The sequence below is a fragment of the Macaca thibetana genome, chromosome 3, assembly GCF_024542745.1.
Source record: "Macaca thibetana thibetana isolate TM-01 chromosome 3, ASM2454274v1, whole genome shotgun sequence".
NCBI classification, from domain to species: domain Eukaryota; kingdom Metazoa; phylum Chordata; class Mammalia; order Primates; family Cercopithecidae; genus Macaca; species Macaca thibetana.
Window position 1 is genome coordinate 55,317,536 of NC_065580.1, and position 14,749 is coordinate 55,332,284.

At 38.8% G+C, this 14,749-nt stretch overlaps 1 protein-coding gene across 3 annotated transcripts in view; it reads left to right on the forward strand.

Annotated features, from left to right (window-relative positions):
• Nucleotides 1–14,749, forward strand: part of RELN (reelin) — a 515,960-nt gene that overhangs the window by 138,304 nt on the left and 362,907 nt on the right. The gene's annotated exons all lie outside the window — the stretch shown is intronic.

Genomic DNA, 14,749 nt, shown 5'->3' on the forward strand with positions numbered 1-14,749 from the left:
GCGGAATGCTCATTCAAGGTAAGAGGTAAGGTATGCAAAGTATAGATTCATGGAAATAGTCCTAAAGACGATAATTTTTTAAAACTATCAGTTATTTTAGCTACTTTTAGATCAAGAAGTCCAAAATTGTGTAGATTTTGAACTTGCCCCTATGGGCATGTACCATCCATGATTGCCCAACATTTTTATATAGTTTCCCACATTGTGAATATAGTCTTCCCAAAATACAATTCCCATAGTTCCTTCCTTTCTGGGGTGAAGGCGTGTCACCTAGTTTACACCTATAAGACTCAGCCTCATGAGACTGGATATCGAAGAGTGCCTGGGAACCAAGAATGCCAATGTGACCTGGGGACCCAGTATGGCAAGATCAGTATTCTATCAAGTGAAGATTCTTATTTTGGAGGAATAGCTGAGGTGACAGTTCTGTTGATTCGGGGGGAAGAAGCTGTTGTTTTTATGTTGGACCTGTCCCATGGTGGGGTGGACATGACTCTTTGCTGGGTAACACCCAAATTTACTTCTCCAGGCCTCCCAGAAAAGCTATATATCTTAAAATCCCTTCAGTTAGGTTACATTCTGTGCTTTCCAACTGAAAATGTCAATAGCCGTATCCTGGGCTTCAATTCATTAAACGTTGAAATTTTATTTGTAGAATTAAAGAATATATCTCAGTCCTCTGTTTCTCCTGCACTCGAACAAAATCTCCATTTAAATAGGTAAATGATCTGGAGATCACCCATGCTGAGCATGAAACCACAGTAGAAGTGATGAACAAGAGGCATGGTAATCCTTGTCTAACTCCAGAAAGCCTCTGTATGTAGAAACAGGATCTGATTATTTTAACTGTACCCCCAGATTGGCTGACCTAAAAGAATTATCCCTAGCAATGTTATATCTGAATAACCTGCGACTGCTGCAATATACAAACAGCTCCAGGTAGAAATGTTTTATCAAATATTTTATTTATTTTTATTTATTTATTTTTTTTTTGGCTAAATGAAACTAACGGCAACATGCTAGCTGCCTGTCCAGAACCGTATTCTGCCTTAACACCTGGTTCCTGCTCCTGTGACCTGCTCTCTTGTGTGTTTAATTCACAACCCAGCTTCCAGTTTAGGAGTCAGATTTTACACATATGCAGGCCACAGAAATTCAAAGAAGAGGAGGCTTTAATGATACAAATACATGCCATGTAGGAGACTAAAAAGAGCCCCAACAAGGCTTTCTTTAACACAAAACAAAAATAAACTATCACCAGGTCCTAAAAACTACCTCCAATGTTCTCAAGCCTGTCTCTTCTCCTCTCTCCTCTCTGCCAAAGAAATGCCCAATTTGACCTATCAGTCAGTTACATGATATATCCTTTTTTGTTATTATACTTTTAAGTTATGGGGTACATGTGCAGAACATGCAGATTTGTTGCATAGGTGTACACGTACATTGGTGGTTTGCTGCACTCATCAACCCATCATCTACATTAGGTATTTCTCCTAATGCTATCCCTCCCCTAGCCTCCCACCCCCTGGCAGGCCCTGGTGTGTGATGTTCCCCTCCCTGTGTCTGTGTGTTCTCATTGTTCAACTCTCACTTATGAGTGAGAACATGCGGTGCTTGGTTTTCTGTTCTTGTGTTAGTTTGCTGAGAATGATGGTTTCCAGCTTCATCCATGTCCCTGCAAAGGACATGAACTCATCCTTTTATGGCTGCATAGTATTCCAGGTGTATATGTGCCACATTTTCTTTATCCAGTCTGTCATTGATGGGCATTTGGGTTGGTTCCAAGTCTTTGGTATTGTGAACAGTGCCACAATAAACATACATGTGCGTGTCTTTATAGTAGAATGATTTATAATACTTTGGGTATATACCCAGTGATGGAATTGCTGAGTCAAATGGTATTTCTGGTTCTAGATTTTTGAGGAATTGCCACAGTGTCTTCCACAATGGTTGAACTAATTTACACTCCCACCAACAGTGTAAAAGCATTCCTATTTCTCCACATCCTCTCCAGATTCTGTTATTTCCTCCCTCTTTAATGATCGCCGTTCTAACTGGCATGAGATGGCTTTGCACTGTGGCTTTGATATGCATTTCTCTAATGACCAGTGATGATGAGCTTTTTTCGTATGTTTGTTGGCCACATAAATGTCTTCTTTTGAGAAGTGTCTGTTCATATCCTTTGTCCACTTGTTGATGGGGTTGTATTTTTCTTGTAAATTTAAGTTCCTGGTAGATTATGTATGTTAGCCCTTTGTCAGATGGATAGATTGCAAAAATTTTCTCCCATTCTGTGGGTTGTCTGTTCACTCTTATGATAGTTTCTTTTGCTGTGCAGAAGCTCTTTAGTTTGATTAGATCCCATTTGTCAATTTTGACTTTTGTTGCCATTGCTTTTGGTGTTTTAGTCTTGTAGTCCTTGCCCATGCCTATGTCCTGAATGGTATTGCCTAAGTTTTCTTCTAGAATTTTTATGGTTTTAGGTCTTACGTTTAAGTCTTTAATCCATCTTGAGTTAATTTTTGTATAAAGTGTAAGGAAGGGGTCCAGTTTCAGTTTTCTGTGTATGGCTAGCCAGTTTTCCCAACACCATTTATTAAGTAGGGAATCACTTCCCCGTGGCTTGTTTTTGTCACGTTTGTCAAAGATCAGATGGTTGTAGATGTGTGGCATTATTTCTGAGGCCTCTGTTCTGTTCCATTGGTCTGTATGTCTGTTTTGGTACTAGTACCATGCTGTTTTGGTTACTGTAGCCTTGTAGCATAGTTTGAAGTCAGGTAGCGTGATGCCTCCAGCTTCATTCTTTTTGCTTAGGATTGTCTTAGCTATACGGGGTCTTTTTTGGTTCCATATGAAATTTAAAGTAGTTTTTTTCTAATTCTGTGAAGAAAGTCAATGGTAGCTTGATGGGAATAGCTTTGAATCTATAAATTACTTTGGGCAGTTTGGCCATTTTCATGATATTGATTCTTTCCTATACATGAGCATGGAATGTTTGGGCAGTATGGCTATTTTCACGATACTGATTCTTTCTATCCATGAGCATAGAATGTTTTTCCATTTGTTCATGTCCTCTCTTATTTTGTTGAGCAATCATTTGTAGTTCTCCTTGAAGAAGTCCTTCACATCCCTTGTAAGTTGTGTTCCTAGGTATTTTATTCTCTTTGTAGCAATTGTGAATGAGAGTTCACTCATGATTTGGCTGTTTGTCTATTATTGGTGTATAGGAATGCTTGCGATTTTTCACATTTGTTTTGTATCCTGAGACTTTAATGATATTGTATCATTTTAAAAATTACATGGGAAAAATTAGGAGAATGTCTAAAAAGGCTTTTTAGATGGATGATGTTGAAAAACAGATTGAGAACACTGTCATCAACTAAATGGGTGACAGATCACTTTGCAGATATGACAGCAGCCAGTATGGGCTACAGTGGTCAACCACAATGTTGAGAGCGAGCCGGGTGCCGTGGCTTATGCCTGTAATCCCAGCACTTTGGGAGGCCGAGGTGGGTGAATCACTTGAGGTTAGGAGTTCGAGACCCACCTGGCCAATATGGCGAAATGCTGTCTTTTCTAAAAATACAAAAACTAGCCAGGCGTGGTGACGCATGCCTGTAATTCAGTTGACTGAGGCCTGAGAATCACTTGAAACCAGGAGGCAGAGGTTGCAGTGAGCCAACATCGTACCACTGCACTCCAGCCTGGGTGACTCCACCTCCAAAAAAAAAAAAAAAAAAAAACAAACAAAAAAAAAAAAACAAAATATTTGATAAAATAGTTCTACCCAGAGCTGTTTCTGTATGGCAGCAGTCACAGGTTATTTAGACAAAACATTGCTATGGATAATTCTTTTAGGTTAGCCAGTCTGGATGTAGAGTTAAAATAATCAGATCCTGTTTCTACATGCAGAGGGTTTTCTGGAGTTAGACAAGGGTTACCATGCCTCTTGTTCATTCCTTTGGCTGGGGTTTCATGCCCAGTATGAGTGATCTCCAGCTCCTTTACCTATTTAAATGAACATTTTGTCTGAGTGCAGTAGAAATAGAGAAGGACTGAGATACATTCTTTAATTCTGCAAATAAAATTTCAACATTTAATGAACATTATCCTAATCACTTTATATGCAATTTAGTATTTAATCCTCACAATATGAATTATTTTACTTAATCATTCTCACAGTTCTATTGAGTAGATCTTATTATCTAGATATAACAAAATAATAATCCTGGGACTTAGAGAGTTTAAGTAACTTGTTCAAGATCACACCACTAAAAATTGACAGGGCTGAATCCCTTGTGACTATTAGTCACTGAAGTCACTAGTGACATGGACAACTTAACTCCTTTAAGCTTCTATAAAACAAGAATAAGAATAACACTTCTCAGGATTTTTCATGAAAAAATGTGTTAATATTTGTAAAACACTCAGAACTTTGCCTGCATCATTAAATGCTTAGCAAATGTTAGCTGTTATTAGTTTGTCCAGAATCTTCTCTCTTTCTCTGTTTTTTGAGTATTAGAGTGGGCAGAAATCTGAACCACGGTGCTGAGTAGTAATTTTGGTATTGTAGTAAACTTCCTAGATAGGTCAACTGGGCATTTCTTTGGCAGTGATGAGAGAGAAGAGACAGGCTTGAGAATTTTGGAGGTAGCTTTTAGGACCTGGTGATAGTTCATTTTTGTTTTGTTTTAAAGAAAACCTTGTTGAGGCTCTTTTTAGTCTCTTCTGTGGCTTGGATTTGTATCTCTAAAGCCTCCTCTTCTTTGAGTTTCTGTGGCCTGCATCTGTGTAAAATCTGACTCCTAAACTGGAAGTTGGGTTGTGAATTAAACACACAGGAGAGCAGGTCACAGGAGCAGGCACCAGGTGGTGAGGCAGAATATAGTTCTGGACAGGTAGCCAGCATGTTGCCATTACTTTGAGGAGAGGCCGGGGGCAGGCAGTGGGGAGTGATTATCTACCACCGTGCAGCTGTTAAACAGGGAGGGAGAGTATTCAGTGTTAGAAGAGAAGACAGCAGAGATAAGCTTTGGACCAGCAGATCAGAGAGCTTCCATTACAGATAGGCAGGGCAGAGTCTGCACAGCTCTTTGAAAAGGATGCTATATTGTGAAACTCAGTGGTCACACAGACCCGAGTATAACTTTGGAGAACAGCGTTTGACTTAGAAATGTCTCACTCATTTCTATATCTAACTCAGAGATGTGTCTGAGAGCAAAGGGTAAATAATAAGTGATGAAAAATTTAGGCATTTGGAGAAAAAGACAGAGAGCCTAAGCTTGTGTCTTATAGGAAGGGCTTTCTTCCTGTTCATTCTCTGATGGTTTGCATTCTATAATTGGATTTGGACAGGGTTTCTAATGGATCAGGAATGTGTCTTCCCAGAATTAAGGTACTACTATTTAGGAATGTGGGGAGGAAGCCAGCAGACAGCGTCGTGGAACCTGTGTGTAGATGCCACTCACTAGTCCTATTATCCTTGGGAAGTCACTTAAATCTACTGAGTCTTACTGGGCATAGTGACGTGTGCCTGTAATTCCAGCTACTCAGGAGGCTGAGGTGGGAGCATTGCTTGAGCCTGGAAAGTGAGGCTGCTGTGAGCTGTGATCATACCAGTGCACCCCAGCCTAGGTGACAGAGCAAGACCCTGTCTCTTAAAAAAATTTCCTGAGTCTTGGTTCCTTTATCTTTAAAATGGGAATAGTAATAATAGCCAACATGTACAACACCGTGTGCCATACACTCATTTACTCTTCACAGCTACTCTATTATTGTCATCCTCATTTTCCTGGAAAGGAAACTGAGGAACAGAATGATAGAGTAACCTGCCCAAGATTCCACAACTGCTTGGCAGTGAGCAAGGATCTAAACATAGGCAGACAGGGTTTCTATGCTCTCATCTTTTCCCTTCTCCTGCCTCTCTAAACCTGGCACAGAGAGGCATTCAGTAAATGGTAGTTCTGGGAGAGGAATGGGGAGGCAGCTTCAAGACCTCTCATCTTTAAGTGCACTGAGCAAGGAAAGAATCAAGTTGACTTAGAATTGGCTCTATTTATAGAGCTAACTAGAGGTGTGGAAATCGCATAGGTTCTCTTCCATTTCTAACTTGTGTCCATAGATACACAATTCCAGAATGACTTTTAAAAGATTTTAGTGCTTTTTGCCTTCTTAAACTTAAATCTGAAAACAAATACCTTCAAATCAGTGCTTTGAAAAGTAAACATACACAGTGTATATGTGTGAGTGTGTGTGCACGTACTATTCAATATCTTGTAGCATTACCCTACTTCAGAGCTATTGTTTTCATACCTGTTTTCATCAGGCTGGTACTTCACAGATAAGCTGCAATAAGGGTGTTTTTAGAAAATTCTATGATTACTTTTCAGCATATGAAATCGTGTTTGGCTTTGTGGAAATGTCTGAGTATACTGATCTAGCAAAGAAAGCAAATAATAGACAAGCCAAATTTTGTAAGTAGACAGTTACTCATATTTGAATTAACAGATTAAAGAATGATAAAAAAAATTCTATAATTCATTTTTTCTTTTCCAGTTACAATATAACACTAACTTTCCAAACTAGATTTTCAGAATAGTCTGTGTTTTTTTTTATTAACTGATGGAAGCCTCTAGATATCCCTTTTAAAGAAAGAGGCAAATGATGAAAAGGAAAGGAAATGAAAATCATCTTAAATATTTGTGCCATTCTTAGCTTACACTTCTTATGTAGACATAAGGTAATAACTTTGCTAAACTTCCTGACAAAACATTGTACCAAGCTTTCTGAAAGTGTTTGAAATAATAAAACATTTATTTTACAATTGTATCATTTTTATATATGAGGTTATATTTTTCACATAAAAAATCATAATTTTAATGTACTTGCCCTTTGTTTGGTGATACCCTATCTACAGATGTCTTCATTCTTGAAACCCATGAAAAATAGACCAGGACTTGTTATACCCACTTTAACACTAACCATAGCAAATTATAAACTAAAGAGATTTGAGTAATCCACATCTTTCATCTCTGAAATATAGAATTGACCCAACATGAATGTGTAATTTTATCAATAGGTTGCTTATTTTTGGTAATAAAATATTCAGTGTGTTTCTTGGAAGCGAGTAGCCTACATTTTTATGAACATACGTACATTTTATTGTAGAGATGGGGGATCATAGAACTTCTAGTTATGGTTTTGAAGACCCAAAGTGTGCACATTAAAAGCACAGAAAAGTATTCCTGGGGGAAAATGGGGTTCACACAAGATTTAGTCACAAACTTAAAATAACTGAAGACTTGTCAAGGAAAATGACATCCCGGAAGGCGCAGAAATATATGTCACTGTCTTAAAAGAGAGTGTGGGGGCAACTTTAAAATAATTAAAGACATTGTGAGTCAAATCTTGCTGAAATATAATGTGGATAAAGGATACTGTGCTATTGATTCCTATCCTTCAACCACAACTTTGATAAAGAAGACAGATATTTGATATTTGTTATCTAGATACCCACGGTTTGTAGGACAATGAATTTAAAACCCCATACTTCATTAAGGACTCGTGGCTTTACAGAGTGGTATTGGTTGTTGGTACAGAGATTACAGCAAAGTTATGATTCTATTTTTAACATGTTTGTACACAATATGCAAAAGAAAAACGTTTTGTAACAATAGATGCTTTAAAGTCTTACTGAAAATAAAAAAGTTGTCAATTTTGTAGAACTCTAGAGTTTGAAGGATAAACTCCACTTTCTTTGCCCAGAGCTACATCAGGAGAGCCACATTTGACTTGTTTACTTTCTCTCAATTCTCTTGAAAAAGTATAGCCTCTTTCTCTGGGGCAGAAGTTTCATATGAACATTTTTTTGCATAAGTTCATAACTTATGCATAACCAAAGCAATGAAAATAAAATCATTATTATAAGTACACTATACACACATATACATTATATGTACATATCTCTCTGAGAAAAAGTGTAGTTAAATTATTGTGTTATAGATCCTGTTTTCCCTTTTCCAAATAATAATAAAAATTCAATATGGATCCTATTATTCAGCATGCAGCAGGGAAAGCTGCATGTAAATTTAAATTTATTATCAAATTCAAAATTTTAGTTATCCCAAGAATGGTTTCCAACTTACATATATTAATTAGGTGGTATATGTCTGTCATGGTACAAAAGGCATTAAAAAGATCACCATGGTGGATGCAGTAAATTGTGTTTCATAGAACATGAGAAGCTGATTCTGAGTTCTCTCATTCTCCTAGTTCTCAATTTATGTATGCACCCTTGCTCATTATCTCTGCCTTTGTGTAATGTTCTCCCATTTTTCTTGTATTCATTTAAATTGTACTCAGAGATTACAATGAGGAGGGGGTCTTAGTGATCATGACCAGCATTTTAGAGATGTCAGAATGAAGCTTGAGAGGGGGTGCCCTGAGAGAGGTCATACAGTAGTGTGTGACAGAACTGAGGTAATCATCTCTGGGTTATACTCTGCTGCTTTGTGTAAATAAAAACAAATATGGGAAATCTTAGCTTTTTCTTTAAGACTCAGTTCCAGTCTCACACTCCAATAGGAGCCATTTCTGACTGAGGGCACTGACTGGAATCCAGGCTACTTTGTACACTTGCTGAATGAACATAAACAGATTCTTTTATCTCCATGTATTGGTCCATTCTGATACTGCTATAAAGAACCACCTGAGACTGGGTAATTTATAAAGAAAACAGGTTTAATTGGCTCACGATTCTATAAACTGTGCAGGCTTCTCCTGGGGAGGCCTTGGGAAACTTACAATCATGGTGGACGGTGAAGGGGAAACAAGTACATCTTCATATGGCCGGCAGGAGAGAGAGAGGGAGAAGTATTACACACTTTGAAACAACCAGATCTCGTGAGAACTCAAGATCACAAGAACAGCAAGGGGGAAATCCACCTCCATGATACAGTCACCTCCCACCAGGTTTGTCCCCCAACACTGGGAATTATCATTAAACATGACATTACAGTATCAAACCATATCACTCCATTTTATCAGTGTCTTAATTAGTAAAATGGAGAACCTAACACTCCTATCTCATAGGGTATGAAGGGCCTTAAGTAAGTTAATATTTTTGAAGCACTTAGAGTAGTGTCGGGTCATGGTAAGTGCCTAATAAGCATTAGCTGTCATTGTTATAATTGTCCTTATTAATAACTTTTCACTCTTATTTTGTGTTTTTTATCAATATCACCCAAGTAGCACTTAATTCTTTTCTAGCTGCTTTATTTAAGATGTTAGTTTATTCCAGTTTTTTCTTCCCAGCTCAAGTCATATCAGGGCAAGGACTATGTTCTCTATTTCTTTTATATACCTCCATAGAACCTAACACAATGTTTGATGCAAAATAGGAATTCTGTAAATAATTTTCTTCCTGCTGGTTGATTTTAGATAAATCTATTTCTAATAGTTGCAACTCTGGCCAATGTTTACATGTTCTCAAAGAAAGTGCCAATTACAATGTGTTGCAATATAATATGCCAGTGCTCTATGTTAAAAGAAAAAAAAAAGCAAAGACCATTGTATAGTCATAGTGTTTGAAGTTGCATAGAAAAGTCCAGAGAATACATGTTTGGGATGGTTTTAGGATTAGTGAATGAGAGGATAGGTTATTTTGTGTTACCACCAGAGACATTATGTAAGATATTGTTGGCTGTTTTCAAACTGCACATTGATACCATCATGATATGAATAGTATTACTCTAAGTCCTGAATTCTACACATTTTACTAAGGCACATTTTTTTTTTTTTTTTTTTTTTTTTTTTTTTGACAGAGTCTCGCTCTGTTGCCCAGGCTGGAGTGCAGTGGCCAGATCTCAGCTCACTGCAAGCTCTGCCTCCCGGGTTTACACCATTCTCCTGCCTCAGCCTCCCGAGTAGCTGGGACTACAGGCTCCCGCCACCTCGTCCGGCTAGTTTTTTGTATTTTTTTTAGTAGAGACGGGGTTTCACCGTGTTAGCCAGGACTAAGGCACATTTTTAACACAAATTATTGACTAGACATCAGAATTGCTTGGTGAGCTTTAAAAAAATCTCAATACCCACACCATACTTCAAAACAGTTAACTCAGAATCTCTGGGTAACAGTATTTATTAAATCTCTTCTCCTGATGCCACCGGGCAGCCAACTGGGAGGACTATGCTAGAATGTTAGATTGCAAGAATATCGTTCTATGGCATATTCACCCAAGGTAGGGCATTAAGGTAGCAACTTACAAAATTGTCAAGCAATATGTGGCCTAGACATTGACTCATTTTCAAAGAGGGGTTTTGAGAAATCAGGAAGCATTTGACCATAAGTCCTGTTACTAAGGCTCTATAATGCTGAAACCTTATTTTGTTTAATTTGTTTTCCTTCCCACAGGACTGTGGCTAGGACTTTGTTTTCCTTTTTGGCCAGGCAGACTCCTGTAGACTTGTCATTTTCCATACACTGGATCCCTGCTTTATGCCTGACCGGAGGGGAGTGGCAGCTCCTGAGTCACGCTATTGAGTCTCCTTGGGCACTCTGTGATTTTCCTGGGACTCTCGTATTCTCCCCAAACTTGTGATTTCTCTGGCTTGATGATTTTTGTCTCAGGATTCAGCTTAAAAACATAGAGTCTTGCATGGGAAAAAGAACATTTGGATACGTCAAAACATAGATTTGTTTTTCTATATTTTAGACCAGTTATGACCTATGCTGAACAACTTTATACTGTAGAATATTCTATTGCATTTAGTTAATGTGAAATGTGTGTTATAATTTCTGTCGTCTTTTTTTTCAGTCCTGCTCCTGAATAAATAATTTGTATTATAAGTTGTATTTATTCCGAAATTACTTCTTCTTTTCTTTCTTACAGTCTTTACCCTTTCTGTGTATTCAGAAAATATTTCTTGAGAATCTGTGGTATGTCAAGACACCGTGGCAGGCACTTGGGATATAAAGATTAAAGGCGGTATCCCTCATGGACAACTTGGGGAGATGGTCAAGGGCTGTGATAAAGGGATGTATGAACTGCTTTGATGCCACAGAGGGAGGAAACCTATCCAAACATGGGGCAGGGGCAGTGAGTGGGCAGCAAGTGCGCAGTGAGAGAGGGAGGGGCAGTGAGGAAAGTCTTTGAGGAGTGGGCCATGTCAGATTGCATCATTAGGCCTAGCATAGTAAGTGACTTCTCTCAATGTTTGGTGTTAAACAAAGGCTACATTGAGCCTTGCCTTGAACAGCACATAGAAGTTAGCCTAGTAGAGAAGAAGGATGGGTGGAAGGAGAGCAAAAGTCTGGGGCCTGTTGTGTTGAAAGCAGAGCATGTGCTTAGAGGTATGAGCGAGGGTGGCTCAGCCACTAGTGCTTGAGAGTGATGGCATCGCTGGTTCGCAAAGGATGGCAAGTGTGTACAGGCAGAGCAAGTGGGGGTCAGATTGTCCCACATCTTCTAACTGATGCTAAGAAGTTAGTATTTCTCTAGAATCTGATGGGAGCCATTTAAGGAGATGTCACGGGAATTGACGTGATCATGTATGCCTTTCAGAGAAATCATTTTAGTGGAACATGGGAGTGAGACAGGACAGAGAAACCTGTGAAGAGTAACATGATATGCCAGGGGAAGAATGGTGGGAACCTAAGACCATTTAGGGAAAAGTCAAATCCTTGCTTTGTACCACACAACAAAATAACATTCAGAAACATTAAAGATGTCAATATGAAAATAAAATAGTAGAAAGAAAACATAGGAGAATATTTTTTAAATCTTGGGGGTTGAGGAATCCTTTCAAAGGAAAGCAAGAGACCAAAGGCCAAAATATAACAAAAATGAAGGTTTGACTATGTGTAAGGTACTAGATGCTAGAGGAGTGTGGATTAGTAGACCTGCTTTGTGCTTTTAAGGTGCTTAAGAAGTAAAGAACGTTAGGAAACAGAACATTCCAAATGCCTTGGGCTAAGTGCTGCGTTGGAGTTAAGTAAAAGATTCAGTGGGGACCTATAGGAGCAGTTACCTGGGTTTGCTTGGAAGTGGACAGGAGAGGCTTGAAAAAGCAGAAAGTGAACCACATCTTCATGTAGGATCTGTCAGGTGTTTGAGAGCAGTGGAGGAGAGAGAGCATTTTAGGTAGAGGGTACAGCTTGTACGAAGATAGAGGAGGGTTCATTTGGTATTTTGGGTGTGCAAAGTGCAAGAGGATGGGCAAGACGTGGGGGTGGGAAGTGCTGAAGCTGAGGTTGGAGAAGGCAGTGAGAGGCAAATGCAGAGTCTTAATTATTCAGAGTCTTACTGATGGCCAGTGCCATCGATAGAGCTTTCTGTGATGATGGGCATGTTCTGTTCTGTGCTGTCCAGTGTGGCAGCCATGAGCCACATGTGCTATTGAGCATGTGGAATGTGGCCAGTGCAATTGAAGAACTGAATTTTTAATTGTATCAAATTTTAATTAATTTAAATAATTGCTGTGGCTAGCAGCTACCATATTAGACAGTGCAGCTATAAACAATATGGAGTTGGTCAGGCGCAGTGGCTAACGCCTGTAATCCTAACATTTTGGGAGACCAAGGTGGGTGGATCACTTGAAGTCAGGAGTTCAAAACCAGCCTGGTCAACATGGTGAAACCCCATCTCTACTAAAAATACAAAAATAATTAGCCGGCTGTGGCGGCAGGCACCTGTAATCCCAGCTACTCGGGAGGCTGAAGCAGGAGAATCGCTTGAACCCGGGAGGCGGAGATTGCAGGTTGCAGCGAGCCAAGGTCACACCATTGCACTCTAGCCTGGGTGACAGAGGGAGACTCCGTCGTAAAAAAAAAAAAAAAACGGGGGGGGGGGTCCTTGAGAGTTTTTTAAAGGGAAATATTAACAGTGTGAACAAGTTTATATTTTAGAAAGATCACTCTGGTAGGCAGGAAGAAAATCAACATTTGTGAGAGCCCACTGCTTCCAGATAGGATACTAGGTGCGGTCATATGTATTGGGTCATTTACTACTCACAGCAACTTCAAGGTATAGAGGGCATGGTATTTCCATTTTACAGACAAGAAAACTGATCTCAAAGAGAGTAAGTCATTTGTCCAAGGTCACAGAGCCAGTAAATGAAAGAAATTTAAAATTTAACTTCCCATTTCTGGCAAAGCTTTTAGTAATTTTTTTAAAAAAACTTATTTTTTAGAGAAACTTTAGGTTCACAGCAAAATTGAATAAAAAGCACAGAGTTGCCATACACCCACCATCCCTACACACAAAAAAATCTGACCTACTGTCAACATCCTTGGTACATTTGGTACAATCAGTGACCTACATCATCACGTCATTATTGCTCAAAGTCCATAGTTTACAGTAGTGTTCACTCTTGGTGTGTACATTCTATGCATTTGGACATATTTATAATGATACATATCCACCATTACAGTATCATACAGAGTCGTTTCGTTCCCTTAAGAATCCTCTTTGCCCTTTCTGTTCATCCTGCCTACCTCCCTCTTTAACTCCTGGCAACCCCTGATCTTTTTACTGTTTCCATAGTTTTACCTTTTCCATAATGTCATCAGTTGGAATTACACACTATGTAGCCTTTTCAGATTGGATTGTTTCACTTGGTAATAAGCATATTAAATTTCCTTTATGTTTTTGCATGGCTGCATAGATCATTTCTTTTTAGTGCTGAATAACATTCCATTGTCTAGATGTACCACATTATCCATTCACCAACTGAAGGACATCTTGGTTGCTTCCAACTTTTGGCAATTATGAATAAGGCTGCTATAAACATCCATGTACAGGTTTTTGTCAGACATATGTTTTCAATTCACTTGGATAAGTACCAAGAAGTACAACTGCTACATCATATGGTAAAAATATGTCTAGTTTTGTAAAAATACTGCCAAACTGTCTTCCAAAGAGGCTGTACCATTTTGCATTCCCACCAGCAATGAATGAGACTTTCTGTTGCTCTGCATCCTCACCAGCATTTGGTGGTGTCAGTATTCCGTATTTGGGACATTCTAATATGAGTGTAGTGGTATCTCATTATTGTCTCAATTTGCAGTTCTGTAATGACATACGATCCTGAATATATTTTCATATGATTATTTGTCATCTGTGTATCATTTTTGGTGGGATGACTGTTTAGGTGTTTTGGCCATTTGTTAATTTGGTTGTTTTTTAATTTTTGAGTTATTTATTACTATTTTATATCTGAGATACACCTAAGATAATCACCTTATGAAAAAAAGAAAAGCATCCCCTGATAGCTCAGCTTGGAGCTGACCTGCTCACAGCTAGGCCATGATGTTCTCATTTTGAACATGAACAATTCACAGAACATCGACATTACACAAGACCACTTTACAACTGTGATGTTATAAGGCAAAATCAAGACCGCTCTGTAACATACCTGAACACAGACAAGACTAAGAACATGAAGCAAACCACAAAGTGACCAACATCCCCCTCCATGCACATAGGACTGCTGTTGCTTTTCTGCCAGTCACAGATTTAGCCTCACCCCATTCCTCATGCCTCTGAGATTAAAACAACAACAACAAACTAAGATACTCAGTGAAAAGATTGCCTCTACTTTGTGATAGCCCCAAATCCAGAGGCAAAGGACCTTTTCTTGAAACCTCCTGAATAGGACTGGGGAGTTTTCCAGGCAAACCTGATCAACCTGCCCTCTGAAATAACCTAACACAAGCCTAAATATTTTAACAAGCCTCTCCTGACATCCTTTT